This window comes from Mesocricetus auratus, unplaced genomic scaffold, assembly GCF_017639785.1.
Source record: "Mesocricetus auratus isolate SY011 unplaced genomic scaffold, BCM_Maur_2.0 Super-Scaffold_100004, whole genome shotgun sequence".
Lineage (NCBI taxonomy): Eukaryota > Metazoa > Chordata > Mammalia > Rodentia > Cricetidae > Mesocricetus > Mesocricetus auratus.
In genome coordinates, this window is record NW_024429189.1 from 83,511,314 (window position 1) to 83,529,707 (window position 18,394).

Sequence of the window (18,394 nt, forward strand, 5' to 3'; positions counted from 1 at the left end):
CTCCAAAATGTCAAGATGAAACACTGAGTCACTTCCAAAGCCTCTTTCTCTGGCTCCACCTCCCCAGCCACCCCCTGGGTTCTGTTCTTAGACCTCTACTTATTCTCCTCACTTTCCCAGCTGACATTCAATGTCAATCCAAATGGCACAAATGCCAAATATTTATGGCAAGTTCCAGAGACTAACTTCCATGGTATCTCCCAGAGGATTGCCAATATATCCTACGGGAATTCCTAACACTAAAAACACCAAAGGGCCCCTCTACAGGGTCTGTCTAAACTGACCTATAGCTGTACCCAGGTACCATCTGGAGCCTTCACAGATTCCTTTCTAGTCCATTCTCTTGAGGGAAAGCTGAGCTACTTTACGAATACCCCAAGGTGTGAAGGGAGCTCTTTGTTGGACTATAGAGCATCCTGTGGGCTGCTATCCTCAGCATACCTTGGGGGTAGAGGTAGACAGGAAGGCTGTATAGGCCTGGGTAGTTTCATGTAAATCTGGTATGAAACTTGGAGGATGCCATGAATATACATTCTATAATAGGTGGATACATTGCAGAATTTTATTTAAATATGTAGTAACGTGATTGACTACTTTTAGATATTTAGACATAAGGGATATAGGATCCCTCTGATAGCCTTTAAGCAAGTTTCAGAAATATAAGCAGAGAGCCTGGGCACCACAGGCTCCCCACATTCCAAACCAAACCAGTCTTTGTGTCCTTGACTCTCTTAGCTTGGTATGTTTGAAAGGTAGAGATGGAAATATGAGATAACACACAGTTTTCATGAGAGATGATTTCAGGGAAACGGTGACAGGTGATAGATAGATACATAGATAGATATGAAGAACAGAAAACCAATGAAGAGATGCTGTGGGGTACCTGGTTCTGCCAGAACACCTCTTGAAGGTCAGAATGCCTTGGATCACCCAAAGTAAAGAAATGGGAGCAACTACCCTTCATTTCCTTCCTCCATTGATTGATGGTTGCACTGCTACTGTTAAAACTCAATTTTTTGGAGCCGGGCGGTGGTGGCACACGCCTTTAATCCCAGCACTCGGGAGGCAGAGGCAGGCGGATCTCTGTGAGTTCGAGGCCGGGCTGGACCGATAGCCTCCAAAACAATACAGAGAAACCCTGTCTCGTAAAAACAAAAAAAAAAACAAAAACAAAAACAAAACCAAAAAAACCCTCAATTTTTTGTACTTGGAACCAGCATAACCCAAAGAAGAAAGCAAAGACCAGGGCATTTAGAGACGGTACTGAGTGGAAAGTGGCCTATGATGAATGACCTTCTCCAGTCATGGTGAGAAACAGAGAGAGAGATCAAGAAGAGCAGAACCAGATGTCAGATGTGTTATGCACCTCTCTCCTGGACAAAAATCCTATAATTATCCTATTTTCTGTCTTTATTAGCAATGCCATGAATGACTTCGGCTTCCAAGGGGAGGATGCTGGAGTCCAATCACCTCTATTCCCTGTGTTCTTAGCCTGTCAGTCACAAAGCCTTGACAAAATGGTCTCTATAGAGTTCTTCATCTAGGACCCTTCCTCTGCATTTTCCTCCCTTTGACTTAGCATAAGCAATTGTCAGTCCAATTGAAGGATCTTACTCAGGTCAGCACTAATGGAAGACTCCATGATGATGTCTCCTGCAGGCAGTATTAACTGATTTGTAAAGAGTCATTAACTGACCCATCTTCCCAACTCCAGACTCATCCATGTACCACTACCTTTACTAACTCGTATCATCACGTAAGTATTCTTCTATCTTAGGACCTTTGTGCATATGCCCTATTACTACACTAGTACTTAACTCACAACATCCTTTCCGCTTTCCAAACTTCCCTTGCCTCAAGTTCATCACACGCACATGTGTACACACCACACACGCACACACATGGCACATGACACACACGTGCACACAGTGCTCCAGCCACACCCAGCTTCTCACCATTCTCCCAACTTGCTATATGCTTATGAACCTACATACAGTGCTTAACACTCCTTGTCAACATACAAATCATCTCTGTGATGTCATCCCGTCGTTCCTACACATAAATCCTGATCCAACCAAAATGCCACCTTCTCTGCCTCCTCTAAGATGATTCAGTGCTATTCCCAATGGGTCACGTGGATCATGGTATAATTATGCACTTGGATGACTCTTTCCATCTTTGTGAGATCTTCCCGGTCAGTACTAATGTTTTATTCATCTGTGTATTCTTGGTAAGCAGCCAGTGGTGAACACAAAACAAAATGGCATGATTGTCGGATGAATGCAAGAATGAAAAACTGCTGAGTCACACTGAAACAGCTGCTACACACACTTCCTCCCATCTGTCTCACTTAAGAGGCACGTAAACAGAGACACCGACAAGGAGAACTCAGAAGGAAAACACTGCTGAAGGGGTCTGATGCCCTTACATGCTCGAGAGGTGGGTTGAAAATGAGCTAAGTCACTGGTGTCTCTTGTGGAAATACCAGAGGTGTTAATGTGGTCGTTAGCACATGAAGAGCAAGTGACAACACAGAATGAACTGGAATAGGCAGGCCTAATGCTATGAAAATTGTCTGATGCTGGCTATGTTTAGGAGGGAAGAAGCCAGCCAAGTGTTCAGAATCAACTCTGTCTCCATTTTATCCCTTTAACAGTCTGTGCATTTCTACAGTTTTTATTTCAAACCTTGTCCCACAGAACATACTACGATTCAGATTGGTAAATGTAAAATTAGCTAGGTTTCTGTTTGTATGATAGTCACGTGTTTTTATTAATGTTAGGAAAATATGTAGGGAAGCAAGGTAAGACTGCTTCCTGCTCTTACAGAGTTTGTGTTCTGGCACCTGCACAGCAGCTATAGCTCCAGTCTTCTGTTACCAGAGTCTAGACACCCATCTCCCATCAGTTCTAAATTGTTTTCTTCCCCTAACTAGAAAATGTCTTCTGAGATAAGCCTGGTGGGTTAGTTGACGAGGGAATCCTCTCATTAGTTACTACTCACTGAGTCACAGTCACAGCGTTTGGAATTAAAGTCAGACCCCAGAGGAAGCCAAGAGGACTCTACATGTGTGTGCGCGTGAGTCTTGATGATAATGTCAGCTCATCCTCCTCACATACATCAGCCAAGAATGAAGAGGAACAAAACAGAAAGGCCTGCCAAAGGCTGCCGGGAGATCCCCATCACCAGGTGGCCCCCATCTGTCTAGTGGCAGGTAGGAGACAGCACAAGCCTTCACAGAACAGTAAGAGTTGTAAGTTAGAAAGTCTGAGTGTGAGGGCCATTAAATATAGAAAGGGATGACTAAGAAAGACAGAATGATCCTGGGTACATTCCCAAATTAGAAGTACTGTTTACCTGGCTGGGATTGCCCGCTTATTACCTGGCTAAAGAAACATTAGGGGAACCATCTAGTGCAAGCTTTTGTCTGTGAGGTGGCTTAGACAAATTGTAACTGTTTCACAAGCTCTGCCCCAGTACAGCTTCGACTTCTGGTATTTCCTCTCACGCCTCCAGTCCCCAGGACATAGATGCACTCATCATTGTTATCATTGTTTTATTCTGATTACTTACGGATGCTTCCTGGAACAGGGTGTCTGGAGAAGCATTAAGCAAGCAAAATAGGACTCTGCCTCTTACTTCTTTTTCCATTCTAAAAACTATGCCCCAGAGACATAGCTTACTCAACAGTTAAAAAAATCCCATATCTGAACTGCTATACAGTCTATCGTTATGGAAATCACCCTGATAAACAGGATATCTGTCTGAGCAAGGGAATTTGATAGCCCTGGCCACATTACATAATGGAACAAAATCCTAGATTTCTGGGTTAGTGCGCTAATACTATATAACAGATTGCCACAAACTTAGGCTCACAAATCACTCCATATTCATTATGTCTGTTTTCATGGGCAGGCTTAACTAGAGGCTTCTTTGGGCTCACAGTCAAGGCATCATCTGGGCTGTTCTCTCATCAAAGGATCCACTGGGGAAAATCTACTTTCCAAGTTCACTCCCAATGTTGACAGAATTCACTTTCATACGGTTGTATGTCTGTGGCTATCCTCGGATCAGTGTCTGCAGCTCCTCCACCCATGGGTTTCTTCTCTCTCCAAATACTAACTACACTTTGTCATGCTTAGATTCCAAGATCAGTGGTGATTGGGTGCATTTGGGATAGTATGGCCATAGACCACGTGAGTTTCTCTAAAATAACAGCATATATCTGAAAGGGAGTATCCAGTCTATTGAAATACAGTCTTAGGAAATGTTACAATTACCAAGGTGACATTTCATATACTACCCATTAGAAGCAGGTCACAGGCTCACATGGTGGTAACTCGGCATCCCAGGTACTTCAAGGTATCGCTGTCCTGCAGTACCCATCCCTGTGACCTGTGCTACTAAGAGGTCCCGGTAGAAAGCCAGCTCCAGTGAAGAGATAAAGAGGCAGTGAGGGGGAGCCCAAGAGAGTGGCAAGTGGCCTGGTGTGCATGTTCCTGCAAAAGTATCGAGGAAGACGATGACTAGGTAGTCACAGCACACACCGCGTGCCTCCCACAAACCACCCTGTGATGTCAACACATTAATTACCCTTTGGGCATGAAAAAATGAGTTGAAAAGAAGCCTACCAAAAAGTCAGGAGGAAAAGAGAGATCCTCAGACTAAAAAGAGAAAGAAGGAGAGGAAGTGACTTCCCACGAGATGACTGCAGAAATGTGCAAGACTGGAACCATTTAAGGCATGCAGGGCAGGCACAGTCTCTGGTGAAGCAGAAGACAAGGAGTCCAAACCTGGTTGGCCGTGTATCACGTCTATCAGCGGCCATTTTTCTATAATCCCCAGGAGTGGTTTCTGACCAGCTGCATTGTGACAGTGTTTTTAGTAGCTCTCCAAAGACTTTTGGAACATGGGAGGAGGGAGTCCCCCTCATTTCATTACACTTCTCTTATGTGTAAATGATATTTCAAAGCCATTGAGATGGTCTATTAGGTAAATGTGCTTATAGTGCAAACGTGACGCTTGAGTTCAACCTCCAGATCCCACAACAAAGGGAGAGAACCAACTGCCAAAAGCTGTCTTCTAACTTGCCTTTCTCTCTCTCTAACACACACACCCTAAAATAAAATGAAAATAAATAATTTTTAAAAGGAGGTAAAATCATCCACTCATTTATTTTTTAATACTACCAGATACTATTGGGATGTTGAATTATGGGAAGCCATTGCCTGTGTTGGGTGCCATCTTAACATTTTATAGGTGAAATGCTCATTTTATATCCTATAATACAAGGCATATCAAATAGCAATATGGGGCCATGGAAATACATCTAATACTCTAAATTGATTTTTCAATCAATTCTTTGAGAATCACATACAATATACTTTTGTCATTTTGTTTTCCATCCCCCAACCCCTTCCAGATTCCACCCTCTACCTCCCTACCCATTCAACTTCATGTTGTTTCTCTCTTGAAAAAAAAATTAAGAAATAAAGAAAATCTCTAAAAAACATGGAGTTCAATGATTTTGTGTTGGCCAATTGCTCCTAAGCAAAGGGCCTGCCATGGGGTGCAATTGATATATCCAGTACCATTCCATTCCCTTCTCCCAGCAGTTAGTATTTGCAGACAGCTTCTTAGTGGTAGGACTTGTACCCACTTGCTCTTCCTCAGGGCTGGGATGTCTGGCTTGAGCTCACACAGGTTGTGTTCATGCTGTCACAGTCTCTATGAATGCATATGTGCATCTGCTCTATTGCGTCTTGGAAATGCTCTTTCTTAGTGGCCCAGCGCAGCCAGGGCCTGTGTTGATGTCCGTGGCTCCTGGTACCACCGAGTGCCACTCTGATTCCAGGGGTCTGGACTGCCACCTGGGGCCTTGTTGGTGTCCAGGTGTCACACTGCCACTGGGGCCCTGATGATCTGGGTGGCCTTGGCTGCCACCTGAGGCTATGGTGACATCCAGACCCCGGCTCCTGCTGAGGACCATGCCTGTGGCCCTATAGTGACAAGGGTCTAGGTTGACATATGTGGCTCCAGTTTACACTGAGGGCCATGTAGATGCCCAGGATCAGGTCAACCACCTGAGTCCATGTTGGCGTCCGAGTGTCATGCTGCTTGGAGTCATGCAGATCTGAGCGGCCTGTACCACTACCCAATGCCAGGGTGTCATCTGGGCCAGAGTTGCATCGGAGGGCTATGTCTGAGTCTGTGGCCCTATTACAACCAGGATAAGTGTTGATGTCTGAAGCTCCTGTTACCTTTGAAGGCCATGGGATGTCCAAGGTCTGGGGACATATTGGTGTTCGAGGGCCACACTGCTGCTGGGGCTGTGCCTGCCAATCTGAAAGGCCTACACTGCCATCTGGAGCAATGGTAACATCCAGACCCTGTTGCTGCTGAGGACCAAGTCTGGGTCCGTTGTCCTACCGCAGCTGGGGTCTGTGCTGAAGTCCTAGTGCCATATTGATACCAAAGATTGAACAGAAGCCCAGGATTTGGCCTACAACCTGAAGCCTTGGTGGCATCTAAGGGCCAAGCTGCCATGACAGCCATCTTGATCTGAGTGGCTAGAGCTCCCTCACAAAGCCAGGATGTCATCCAGGCCAGAGTTACTGCCAAGGGCCATGTCTGAGTCCACGATCCCAGCTGCAGCTGGGGTCTGTGTTCATGTCTGTTACCTCTGTCACCAAGGTGGCCATAGGAACCACTCATGAGAGCTATGCTGAGTCAGCCCTGCCCTTCACTAGGCTGGGGAAAGCTGGCCCTGCCTCTCACAGGACACTGCAGCAATAAAATTGGTTCCAACCTTCACTGGAGAGCTGGCCCCTGCACTCAGGAGAGATGGCCTCACCCCTCACCACAAGTGAGGGAGGACGGACCTTAATGGCATAGGCATAGAGGAGCTGACTCCTCCCCTTTGCCTGAGGCAGGTGACCCCAATAGGCAGACTGAGGAACTCAGCTACCACCCAGGCCCACAGCTGGACTTTGGACTGACCCATCCTGACATCTTCCCCATCTAGGACCTGCTGGAGACTGTCAAGGGACTGGTCCTGTGGAACATTACCTACAGGATCTCCATGACTCAGAGACGCTGTGGGATATCCCAGAGGAGTTCTGGTGAGGATCCAGTGACGATGATGTATCAGAAACCAGAGGCCTTGAACCAGACCAGTGACTCATTGCAATGAACACTTGCTAGTAAAGTTGATTGGACAAAAGGCTGTACTATGAGACACACCACGGTTCCAATGCCTCCAGGATGAAGGAAGAGATATTGGAGAGGCAGGAAAGAAGTGGGGTGTTTCTTGGGAGTTCTTTTTGGGGAGTGGTTTGGTTTGTTCTTGTTTTTGTTTGCTTGCTTGCTTTGGTTTGGTTTGGTTTGATTTTTGTAAATTTTCTTTCGGGGGCACTGCATGAGGGACAGGAGGTGAGCAGAATTAGGGTTCATGATGTGAAATTCCCAAAGAACCAATAAATAAATGATGCTAAATAAGAAGACAGATGCTGTTTCTTTAAAAGCTTCCACTGCCTCTAGCTCTTACATCCTTCTGCCTCCTCTAGTGGGTTTTCTATGAGCACATGACCTATCCAGTCTCAGGTTCTTGACCTAATTAACAATATCAGGCTTGAGCTCCATCTAAAATTCAGTAAAAAGGTAGATGGCAAAATGTAGATGGTTACTCCCATAATACTGTGACACTATTGCACCAGTGGGCATATCTTATAGGTGGGTTATTAATACAGCTTGCAGGGCTTGTAACTGGGTGAGATTCGTGATCACAACAAAAGACATCATCATTGGCAGAAAAAGCCCATGGAGTGAGGGGGAAATTCTTTAGTGACTGTACATCTGACAGAGGGTATTTAGAATATAAAAACAACCCCCCCAAAAAAAACTGGACATAAAGAAAAAAAGCATATTAAAAAAATAAGGTACAGAACTAAGCCAACCTAAACATACTGCCTACACATCAAAATATTTGAAAATTGGTATTTCTCTGATACTTAGATGATTTATAGAGACCATAAGTATTCAAAGTGTAGACCATCTCAGAAAGTCTATACCAGCAAAGCCCTTTCCACAGTGCAAACACAGAAAAGCAAAAACAAATGTGCACTGATGAAAAGTGGTTTTCCCCCACAGATGAGCAAAAAAGAGCACTTAGCTTCTCCAGAAAGTTTGTCTGCCTCATCTCTCTCTTCCCTGGCAAAAACCTCTTTGTTTCCCACATATTCTGAAACACTTAGACACCAACACAGTTTAAGAAAAGTAATACTGTCCCAAACATTTGCAGTATGCTGAGCTTTAACATACAATAATTCTGATCTCTCCATGCAGAATAATAGGTTCTCCAGCCACCTTTATCCAAAAGTATGCCTGTTTCTCAGGTGGACATTTTCAGAGAACCAGCAGAGCTGGCCAGCTACACCTTTGGATATCAGGTTACAGGAAAATGTGTGTCGATGCTTGTTTAGAATTATTTTTCCCACGTTTGTAAGCTTGCTCATTCACAAGCTTCCTTTCTCTCCACCCTAAGACCTTCCCCGGCTTTTGTCTTAGAGGAAAAAAAAAAACAACAGCAACAACAAAAACTGTGTCTTTCTGCCCCGGGTCTCTAACAAGAACTCCCCTCAGCCCTGTTCTAACCCAATTCCAAAGACGTCTCTAACAGGGTGGTTTCTCTAGCCTAATCTCCAGGACAAGTCAGGAATTTTTTTGCTGAAAATCGGGCTCTCCAGCCTGGGCTTGCTTCTCCAACCCAGCTAGCTCCCCTCTGCACCCAATAGAGGTGTGGACCACGGCTTCCTCACTGCCAGCTACTGCACTATCCAGATCCATCCCGCAAGGCCCTGCAGTTTAACCTAGTTCCTGTGCTTGGCGGTGGTGAGGTTTCTCTTGTTTTTAATTCCTAAAATATAGAATCAAAAGTAAAAGCAAATGTTCTGGAATGTTCAAATTGTGAGTCTTCTTGTCAGAGTCACAGGTCATAGTCATATGGAACCTCTTTTTAAAAAGCAGAAAGAGTCATCATTCTGGCTCAGACTATCTCTTCATTAGAAAAAATGTATTTCCGTAGTGTTGGGCACAGAGGGAGGAAATAGCTGGAGAGGAAAATGACAGGGAAGGCATCTAGCAGAGCTTGCAAGTCTCAGGCACAGTTCAGCAGCCCTTTGAGGTCTAACCTTCCCCAAGGCCTCCAGGATGCAGGTGCGCAATAGCGTCGGGAATCTGGAACCCAGTTCCTCTTCACTGTTCCTGTCCAGGCCGGCTGCTTCCAGAATTATGTCTGCGCTCGCACTTTCTCTTGTGAGTACTTCCTCCTGCAGCACAAAACAAACACCCGGGTATGGCAACATACCAATCCTAGACATGGGGGCAGAGAGGGGGATATCTCATCGTATACGTGTGGCGCAGAACACCCTTCTGAGAGAAAAGGAAAGAGGGCCCTCTTTTCCGCCCTCTTTCTGACCATGTGTCTTCTTTATCCCACACTCAAACTGCTGAGGTTCTTCAGCCTGCAGTCTCTGCCAAGCCTTCGCTGACCTCAGGCTCAGGTTGAATCAGGGCGATACAGTTGTGGCCCAAGACCAGCTTCACAAGAAGTGTTGCTATTCTGGGTGATAGTGTTAACCCAGCAGGCTCCACGTGCCCTGCTCATCAAATAATAAACCACAATGGGCTGGACCCTCCCACTAAGAAAATGCCCTACAGGCTTGCCCACAGTCCCACCTTAAGGAGCCATTTTCTCAACTGAGGTTCCCTTTTCTCAGGTTACTTTAGATTGTGTCAAGCTGACATAAATCTAGCCAGCACAACTATATCAGGCATATGTTGTCCAAGAAAAACAGCTCTAACCCACCATTAGCTGGGGTAGCTTTGAAGTAATTTCATATCTTAGAAATAAGCATCAGATTCTCTTAGTTCTTGGCACTGACTGTTGTAGTGTGACCCGATCATTCCCTACATCCATTCCTCTACAACATTATATGTTTTATACTGCCAACCCCACAGATAGTTTAGTCATCGTGAATTCCACTGCATCAAGTATTTGTCAAGAGGACGTCTCTGGAGTCTCCCAAGAAAATGGGTACCCTTGAGTTGATCTTCCAGGATCAGGGTCTTCCTTGGCTACAGGTCCCATGGCAGACCAGGCTGCTGACCAGTAATGCATCACCTCCAAATGACTGACACCTTGATAAGCAGTGTTGTGACCTATGTATTACCCCAGTATCTGAATAGTACTCTCTTGTACAAAGTTGTCCTAACCTATGATGTATGCCTCAGAACAAGTGTGAGTCTTCCATTCCAGTGTGTGAGCCTTCCATTCCAGTGTGTGAGCCTTCCATTCCAGTGGATTCTAGGGAGTCCAGTCACTTGTCAGCTCTCCCGTTCAGTGTAGCGATCTTTTTGGCTTGTTTTAAGTGTGTTTTAGTGAGTCAAAACTTGTCCTTGGACTTTTTATAGTTTGTAAAAGAAGTGATCCTATCTACTAGTTTGTTTTTGTCTCAGTAGTTGAAAGGACATGAGTGTCAACCCTTTGTAAATATTTTAATAATTAATTATTAATTAATAGTGTCTCACTATATAAGCCTAGCTAGCCTGGAATGAGGCTATAACTCTGGTTGGCCTGTATCCCAAGTTTTAGGACCAAACTCATGTGCCTCCACGCCCAGCAAATAGTTGATGTATTTCACGGGTCAGAACCCTGACAAGAGAAAGGGGTAGTCTCATCACCTCCACGCCTTATCCTGCCTCCTTGATCTCCTATTTCTGTCCACATTCCCGAAGCCTGTGGCATACCACCCTGAGACAAAGCCCTAACAAATGCCATGGTTATTTCATCAGAGTTTTCTCTTCACTGCCGCTGATATCAGTTAAATATACAAGAGTAGTAATCAAGCGAAAGGTGTCCTGAGCTACTAAAATTCTTCTGGGGGCGTCTGCACTCTGCGTTTCCAAAACACATCCTCGGTGATACCAAAGGATTTCCCTGGTGTTCTTGGGGCAACTAATGCCAGGCTAGAAAGTAGAGAAGGTTGGAGAAGTAAGTCACTTCCATCAACTGAAATAAAATGGAGTAAGTTTGACTGCTGTGCTCAGGCAGAAGCTACCCCCACTTGTCTACCCACCCCTAAAACACACGCTTGGGCAACATAGGAACAAGCGCTATCCCCTCCTTACACCATTTTCACCAACCAGCAGTCTCCAGGTCTAACCAACCCGAGAAAAGAAACTGACTACGGTTTACAGGATGAGGAGGGGGAAAGAGGGGCTGAGAACTAGATTCTGGGTTTGAATCTGCACAACACAAAACTAACAGCTTTCTAGGGAAAACAAGGAGTCTGTAAACGAAGGGAACATTTTTTGAAGGACTGGAGATGCATATCTAGTGTTCAAGTCCAGGCCTCGGGCTGCTGCTGCTATCAACAACATGAAATCAGTGGAATTCCAGCAGCATAATGTAACTCAGCGAATCAGAAGAAAGTGTGAGTGGTTGAGTTGCTATCTTCCAAACAGAGTTTAATATGGATCTGAAAAATACCCCAGATTCTGCCCCAAAGTCCAAGGCATTAAGGTTTTCCTACTATGAGTCAGCAAGGCGGTCCTATTTCTGAAGAGTTCATTACTAAACTTTGGTTCCGAAAGAAGCCTCTTATTGTAAGGGGAAGAACACTGACTTGAAAGGTGATCGAGCATGGGGGTCGGGTGGATGTGGACATATGCTGGTACCGTGTGGAGGCCAGAGGGCAAGTTCAAGTGTCATTCCTCAGAGGAACCGTCCACCTGTGCCTTGAAGCAGGATCTCTCACTGGCCTGGAATCTTCCATCTAGTCTAGGCCATTGGCCCAGATCTCTACATTCCCAGTGAATGGGATTCCAATCATGCCCCACCACACCCAGCTTTGTCTCCCTGGGGGTCATTCCAGGTTGTTAGGATTGCATAGCAAGCCTTTACTGACTGAGCTACCTGGACCTATAATTTTAACTTAGCTGTCTGTCTCAATGACTCCATCAGTCATGAATGTATCAATTTATCCACCACAAAGACCTGACATAGACTAAGGTTTCATCTAGTCCCACCTTTTGATGATTTAATTTTACTAGTTTTCTAACTTGTGTTAGTAACCAATTAATTTTTTATTTGTATAATAGAGAAAATGATTAATGTTTCTATGCCCAAACTGTATAAGATCTATCTGAGAGGATCTATATAAAATATTTACAATTTTTCAATCAAATTGGTGGAATTATATATGTTTTCCTAAACATATGTGAGGAAATCATTATTGCGCATGGTGACACATACCTGTAACCTCAATACTCTAGAGACTGAGGAAGAAGGAGCACCAATTTGAGGCCAGCCTGTGCTGTATAGGGAAAGTCTGTACTAAAAAATAAATTTTTCCACAGTAAAGAAGACATAGAGCCGGGTTGGAGAGCACTGACTGCTCTTCCAGAGGACCCGGTTCAATTCCCAGCACCCATGAGACAGTTCACAATGGTCTGTAACTCCAGTTCCAGGGGATCTGACACCCTCACACAGATATACGTGCAGACAAAACACCAATGCACATGAAATAAAAATAAACTATTGAAAAAGAAAAGACATAGTCTAAGCCATAGGCTTCTGGCAGATAACATGTGGTCTCTCTTGATAAGACATCTGTTTGCCTAGAGCACCAGTTCATAATGTGGAGTTTAACAATGCAGCAGAGATAAAAGATGGACACATTCATATAGACTCAGCAGAAACAAGCCATGGGGTAAATGATCTGACCGGGGATTTGTGTCACAGTGTCAGTAAACATGGAGACTAGCATCACCTAAGAGAATAATTGATCAACCAAGACTATATAATAACTATATAATTGAGATAAAACAAAAAAACCTCTTGGGACACTCAGTAGGCTGGGCCCCTCTTTGTGATAGTGCTTTACACATATTGTCACACATTGTCATGTGTTTATAAGGTGAGGACCATGGTAGCTCCATGTTGGTGACGTCTATGCTAAGTCATGTCTGCTTCTTTTCTTGGCTTGTGTGAGTCTTAGTCCTCCCCAGAAAATGAGCATTACCACGGACTTGTTTGCACTAGAAATGAGGACAGTCCTGAGGACTATGCTTCTAATCTGATAGAAGGCTAAATTCTCTGCAATACCACAGCAATGAAAACAAATAAAATTTGAGATAAATATTATTTTCCCTCCAAACTTTGGTGGCCTATGACTATTCCCCACAAAGCAGCCAACATCCTCCTGACATATTCTTGACTTTATGCATTTTTTCTTGCTCTGTCTACTGTTCCTTTAGTGTGTTCTTCCAAACCAGAAAATTCTTTATTATTTTTTAATTTTTAAAAACGCTATTTTAAAAAAAAGTGCTGTATCTGCATGTTTATATATGTATCGTGTGTGCAGTACCTAAAGAGGCCAGAAGATGGCAACAGATGCCCTGGAACTGGACTTACAGATGGTTGTTAGCCACCGCGTGTGTGTGTGTGTGTGTGTGTGTGTGTGTGTGTGTGTGTGTGTGTGTGTGTGTGTGTGTGTGTGTTAGGACTAGTGCTCTCCACAGCTGAACCATCTCTGTAGTCCTAGAAATCCTTACTTTTAATGAAAGTCACTTTCCTGTGTTTATGGTTTTTTGACTCCTTCATATCTATTTCTTTGGAACTTCACCTTACAATTAAGCCATTGCTATTTCTTCTAATTTTTTTATGGACATATTATTTTTCCTTACCATGAATAATTAGTCTATCAAGTTAAGAAAGTAGCATTCATGAAGGATGTAGCCATGCCTCAGTTGAAACAGTGCTTACTAACATGAATGAAGCCCTAGACTCAACCACCCACCCTCAGCATTAGACTAGAAACTGGGCATTGTGGAACCGACTTGTGGTCCCAGTACTCTTGGACATAAAGTTAAAAGGATCAGGAATTCAAGGTGATCCCTAGCCACATAGCAAGTTCAAGGTCAGCCTGGGCTCCATGAGATCTTATCATCTCAAAACAATTTCTTTTTTATAAAGTAACATACTCAAACCCAATCTACCACTATGAAGGTTCCTCAAAACACTAGAAACAGAACTATCATACGATTCAGGTGAACCATCTTGGATACACATCCAAAGGACGTTATCAGTGTACCACTCTCTCAGCATCCACATCTACTGCTACGCTGTTCAAGACAGTTGGGAAATGGAACCAGTCTGGATGTCCATCAAGAGATGAATAATGGAACCAGTCTGGATGCCCATCAAGAGATGAATAGATAAAGAGATGTGCTAGGTGCACATTATGGAGTTTCATGCAGCTATAAAGAAAAGTGAAATCGTAACATTTGCAGGAAATAGATGGAATTAGAAATCTTTATGCTAAGCAAAATAAGCCAAACTCAAAAAGACATATGTTACATGTTTCTTCTTAAACACAGAACCTAGGATATATATATCCTATAGATAGATAGATAGATAGATAGATAGATAGATAGATAGATAGATAGATAGATAGGGAGGGAGTCTGAGCATGTGCATGATATGTATGTTATAAAACTTGAAAGGGGGATTTTGAGGGAGAGAAAAATATCTAAATGGAGATGAGAAACAAGGCAATGGAATACATAAATTAAGAAAGCATAAAAGGGAAATTCACATATTTACATGTGTGTGGCCAGAGACTGGCCATCTGTATCTGCACAACTAACTTAACTATGACACAACTTTACTATTCTAATGTGTTTACCATGTAACTTTACTATTTCAGAAAGTTTGATCATAAAACAAAAAGTTACAAATGACTTTCCAGACCAGCAACTTCCTGGGGGACCTAACAACTCTTCAGTAGAAACTCTTAAATCATAGGATAAGACTCTCTGAACCTGTCTTTAGCATCTTATCACACTGTGTCCACCAATCTTGAACGACTATGCCATGGTCCTTACCCAGTACCAACCAAGCTCCTGCATTAAAAGACACATTTCCAGCTAGGTAAGTCCTCAGGATCTCAGTAAATACCCTGACTTGTCCGCTTTGTCTTTTGAGGATCTTTCAAGACTGTACATAGTTTATTCTCCCTCTTCAGACTAAAAATAAGCACAACTTGCTGTCATCAGAGGTTTAACTTATTTCCCAATGCTATAGAGAACCAATATTCAATGCAAGGCCCTGTAGTATGCCTAAGATAGCAAAAGCCATTATTTCCTCCTGTGGTTGCTTATGAAAAAAAGGTATCATCCAATGACAAAGTGTAGATAAGAAATATAAGTTAAATTAAGTTGTAAGAGCTAGTTAGTAACATGCCTAAGCTATTAGTCGAACATTTCTAGTTAATAGTAAGTCTCTGTGTGGTTATTTGGGAGCAGGCTGGCAGGAGGAAAAACTCCACCTACAGAAGGGTAAGGAAATGTATTGTCATTTCATAGGGAAGAAAAAGAAATATACAAATGTATGCTACTGCTACTTTAAATGTGATAACCGATTTCCATAACTAACATCTAGCTGGGCCCTTGTGGCATTGCCACGTGGTAAATAGGGGGCACATGAGGTCCATTACTATGAAGATGGAGATGCCTACCAGACTCATGGAGGTTGCACTTGAGAGCTGAGACAGAGAGCTAGAAGACAACTATAAAGCAGGGCTTAGCCAAGTACAGCTTGTGAGCTAAATGTGGTCCAGGGTCTGCTTATGTAAATACAGTTCTACTGGAACACAGCCTGCTTGTTTGTTTACATAATTGTCCATGGCCACTTGAGCCACACAACAGTCTTGCTGTGTAGGTCTGACAGAATCCATCTGGCCTGCAGACCCTGGACTGAATACTACATGGCCTTTTACAAGCAAGGTTTGCTAATTCCTGTTCCAAGATAATATATCATAAAGTTAACTCCCAAATAAATGGAATAAAGTTATAAGCAATAAAGGCCTTAAAGATATGAGTCAAACATTTCTTCATGAAGCAAAGGAATATTTAACAATATGAAGTATTAAATTTCTAGGCACCAAAGAGTTACTTAAACTTACTTATTTACATACCTATTGAAGCAAGGTGACTTCAAACTTGAGTTCCTCCTGCCTCTTTCTGGAAGCTGAATTGTGCTACTGTGCCTGTACCAAAAAGGTTTCAAGTAACAAAAAGAGTCCTTTGGGAACTTCTGATTCGTGTTGGTGACAGACAGCTGCCTAGCCATCGCTGGGAGCGTTCATGCAGCAGCAAACAGGAAGGAAAGCAATGAAGATGTTGTTGGTGACATTTGAACTCAAAAGACTCCCAGCAAGACTAAAAGCTGAAAAGTACACTATGGTTGCTGAGTCAGCGATCTTTAGGAGAGGAGCCGCGCCTGAAGTGGGTGGGCATGACTTAGCCAGGAAATGCATCAGTAGCCTTGTGGCTTACACAGCCAGCTTTCCTGGAACTCTCAGAATTCGTTATGTCTGTGTAGCGGGACCATCAGCTTCCTCACACTCCCCCTGCTCCATGGGCCCCTCCTGAGCCCATCACAGTGCACTTTCCACAGGGCTGTGCCCTGCAGTGCAAGTACCAAAGCCAGCACTCTGTAGCCCATTGAAGGCTTTTAGTTAAACAAGCACTAAGTTTGGGCCAGTGGTTTGTGACTCAGTTCCACCAGAGCAGTGGTTCTCAACCTTCCTGATGCTGCAAGCCTTTAATATAGTTCCTCATGTCGTGGAGACCCCCAACCATGAAATTATTTTCATTGCTACTGTAATGTTGCTGCTGTTGTGAATTGTAATGTAAGTGTCTGTGTTTACCAATGGTCTTAGCCAATCCCTATGAAAGAGCAGTTGGAACCCCAAGGGGTTGCGACCCACAGGTTGAGAACAATTGCTCCAGAGGGATTTGTCTTCATCAGGCCAGAACTTTGTGGCTAATAGAAGAGAAAAGGGTTGTAAAGGAATAGAACCAAAAGTTGCACTGGTAGGCATTATGCAAAATCTCTCCCGGCCTACTATTTTGTTTTTTGTTTTTTTATTTTAAGACAAGATCTTAGGATGGAGCCCAGGCCTTCCTCAAACTCACAATGGTTTTCCTGTCCCAGCATCTTCAGTACCTACAATCACAGGCATGAGCAGCAAGTGGCTTATAAATCGTATAGTTCATATGAAAAAGAAATCTGAGAAGAGTTTTCCCAGATGAAAGCAATCCTTAAAATTGCTCACAAAACTACTAGTAAACATTGCAAGTTGTAAAACTGAAAGGATTTCTCCCCTAATTTTGTTTACTTTTCTGAGATAGGGCCTCATGTAGCCATAGCCTGGATATCTTAACCATACACTTCCCATCTTCCAAGTGCTGGTATTACAGGCCTGCCCCTCCATGACTGGCTAAAGTGTTTCTACCTGATAAGTAATGAAAGGACAAGTTATAATCAAACAAACTAAATATCAAATTACTTTTGTGCTTCCTGTGCAAAATAACATTACCAAATAATATGAAGACACCATCAATGAGATTTTTACCTTGCACTAATGAAAGGAAGAAAAGCAATACACGGAGGTTAACTTAATTAGTAAAAGTACATTCCTATTTCTATTTCACTTTAGTGGTTTGTTTAGAATTCCCATCACTTTGTGAGTTTTCAGATCATATCTAATTGCATATCTCTTTACACATAGAAGGCCCTAGGATTATAAAGAGTCATATACCACAAGCTCTTGGATCTCATCTATGATGCCCTCACAGCTGGCCATCAAGGGCAGCCTGGTGGATGCTTGCATCCTAATAGTTCATCTCTAGTCTCTCCCACTCTCTTCACACATTCCACTTCGGTCACTTGCTGTTCCCAGATCCCACCCAACACACTCTTGCCACAAGACATTAGCACTGGCTGTTTACTCTCTGCAACACTTTCTCAGTTTTTACTGGGACTTTTTTCCCACTTTCTTCAGACATTTGCCAAAATATTATGTTAAAGGAAGCTTTTTCTTTGCTAGCCGCTTTGGTTTATCCCCCGCCAGCCGCCTGGGCTCTGCTGCGATGTAGTCCCCAAATAACACACAAGACGCTGTATTAATTATGAAGCTGTTGGCCTTGCTTGTTTCTTACTAGCTAGCTCTGACTTAAGTAATTACCCCATAATTGTTAATCTAAGTATGTCTCTTACCGGAGAATAGTTCCAGGCTTCCTACCCCCATGGCGTTACATGTTGACTCTCTTGTGTTTCTCCTTCCCAGAATCCTCCTGGACTCCTAGTCTAACCTATCTAGATTCCTATTGGCTCAACAGTGCTTTATTGACAAAGGACTTCCCCCAACATCTCCTCTTTTCTGTTTAAACAAAAAGAAAGGTCTTAAATTTAACATAGTCAAATTGTATATAACAGAACAGTTATCAAGTAAGAACATAGTCACAATATTTTAGCAAGATTTAAAGA

The 18,394-nt window shown here is 43.3% G+C and overlaps 1 long non-coding RNA gene across 1 annotated transcript; it reads right to left on the minus strand.

The window, feature by feature from the left end:
- Window positions 1-5,155: 5,155 nt before the first annotated feature.
- On the minus strand, window positions 5,156-16,263 carry LOC106022003. The gene is made up of 2 exons (XR_001197105.3): window positions 16,038-16,263; window positions 5,156-9,326 (listed from the first exon to the last, which is right to left on the minus strand). It is a non-coding gene; the product is annotated as an uncharacterized LOC106022003 (long non-coding RNA).
- Window positions 16,264-18,394: the final 2,131 nt, after the last annotated feature.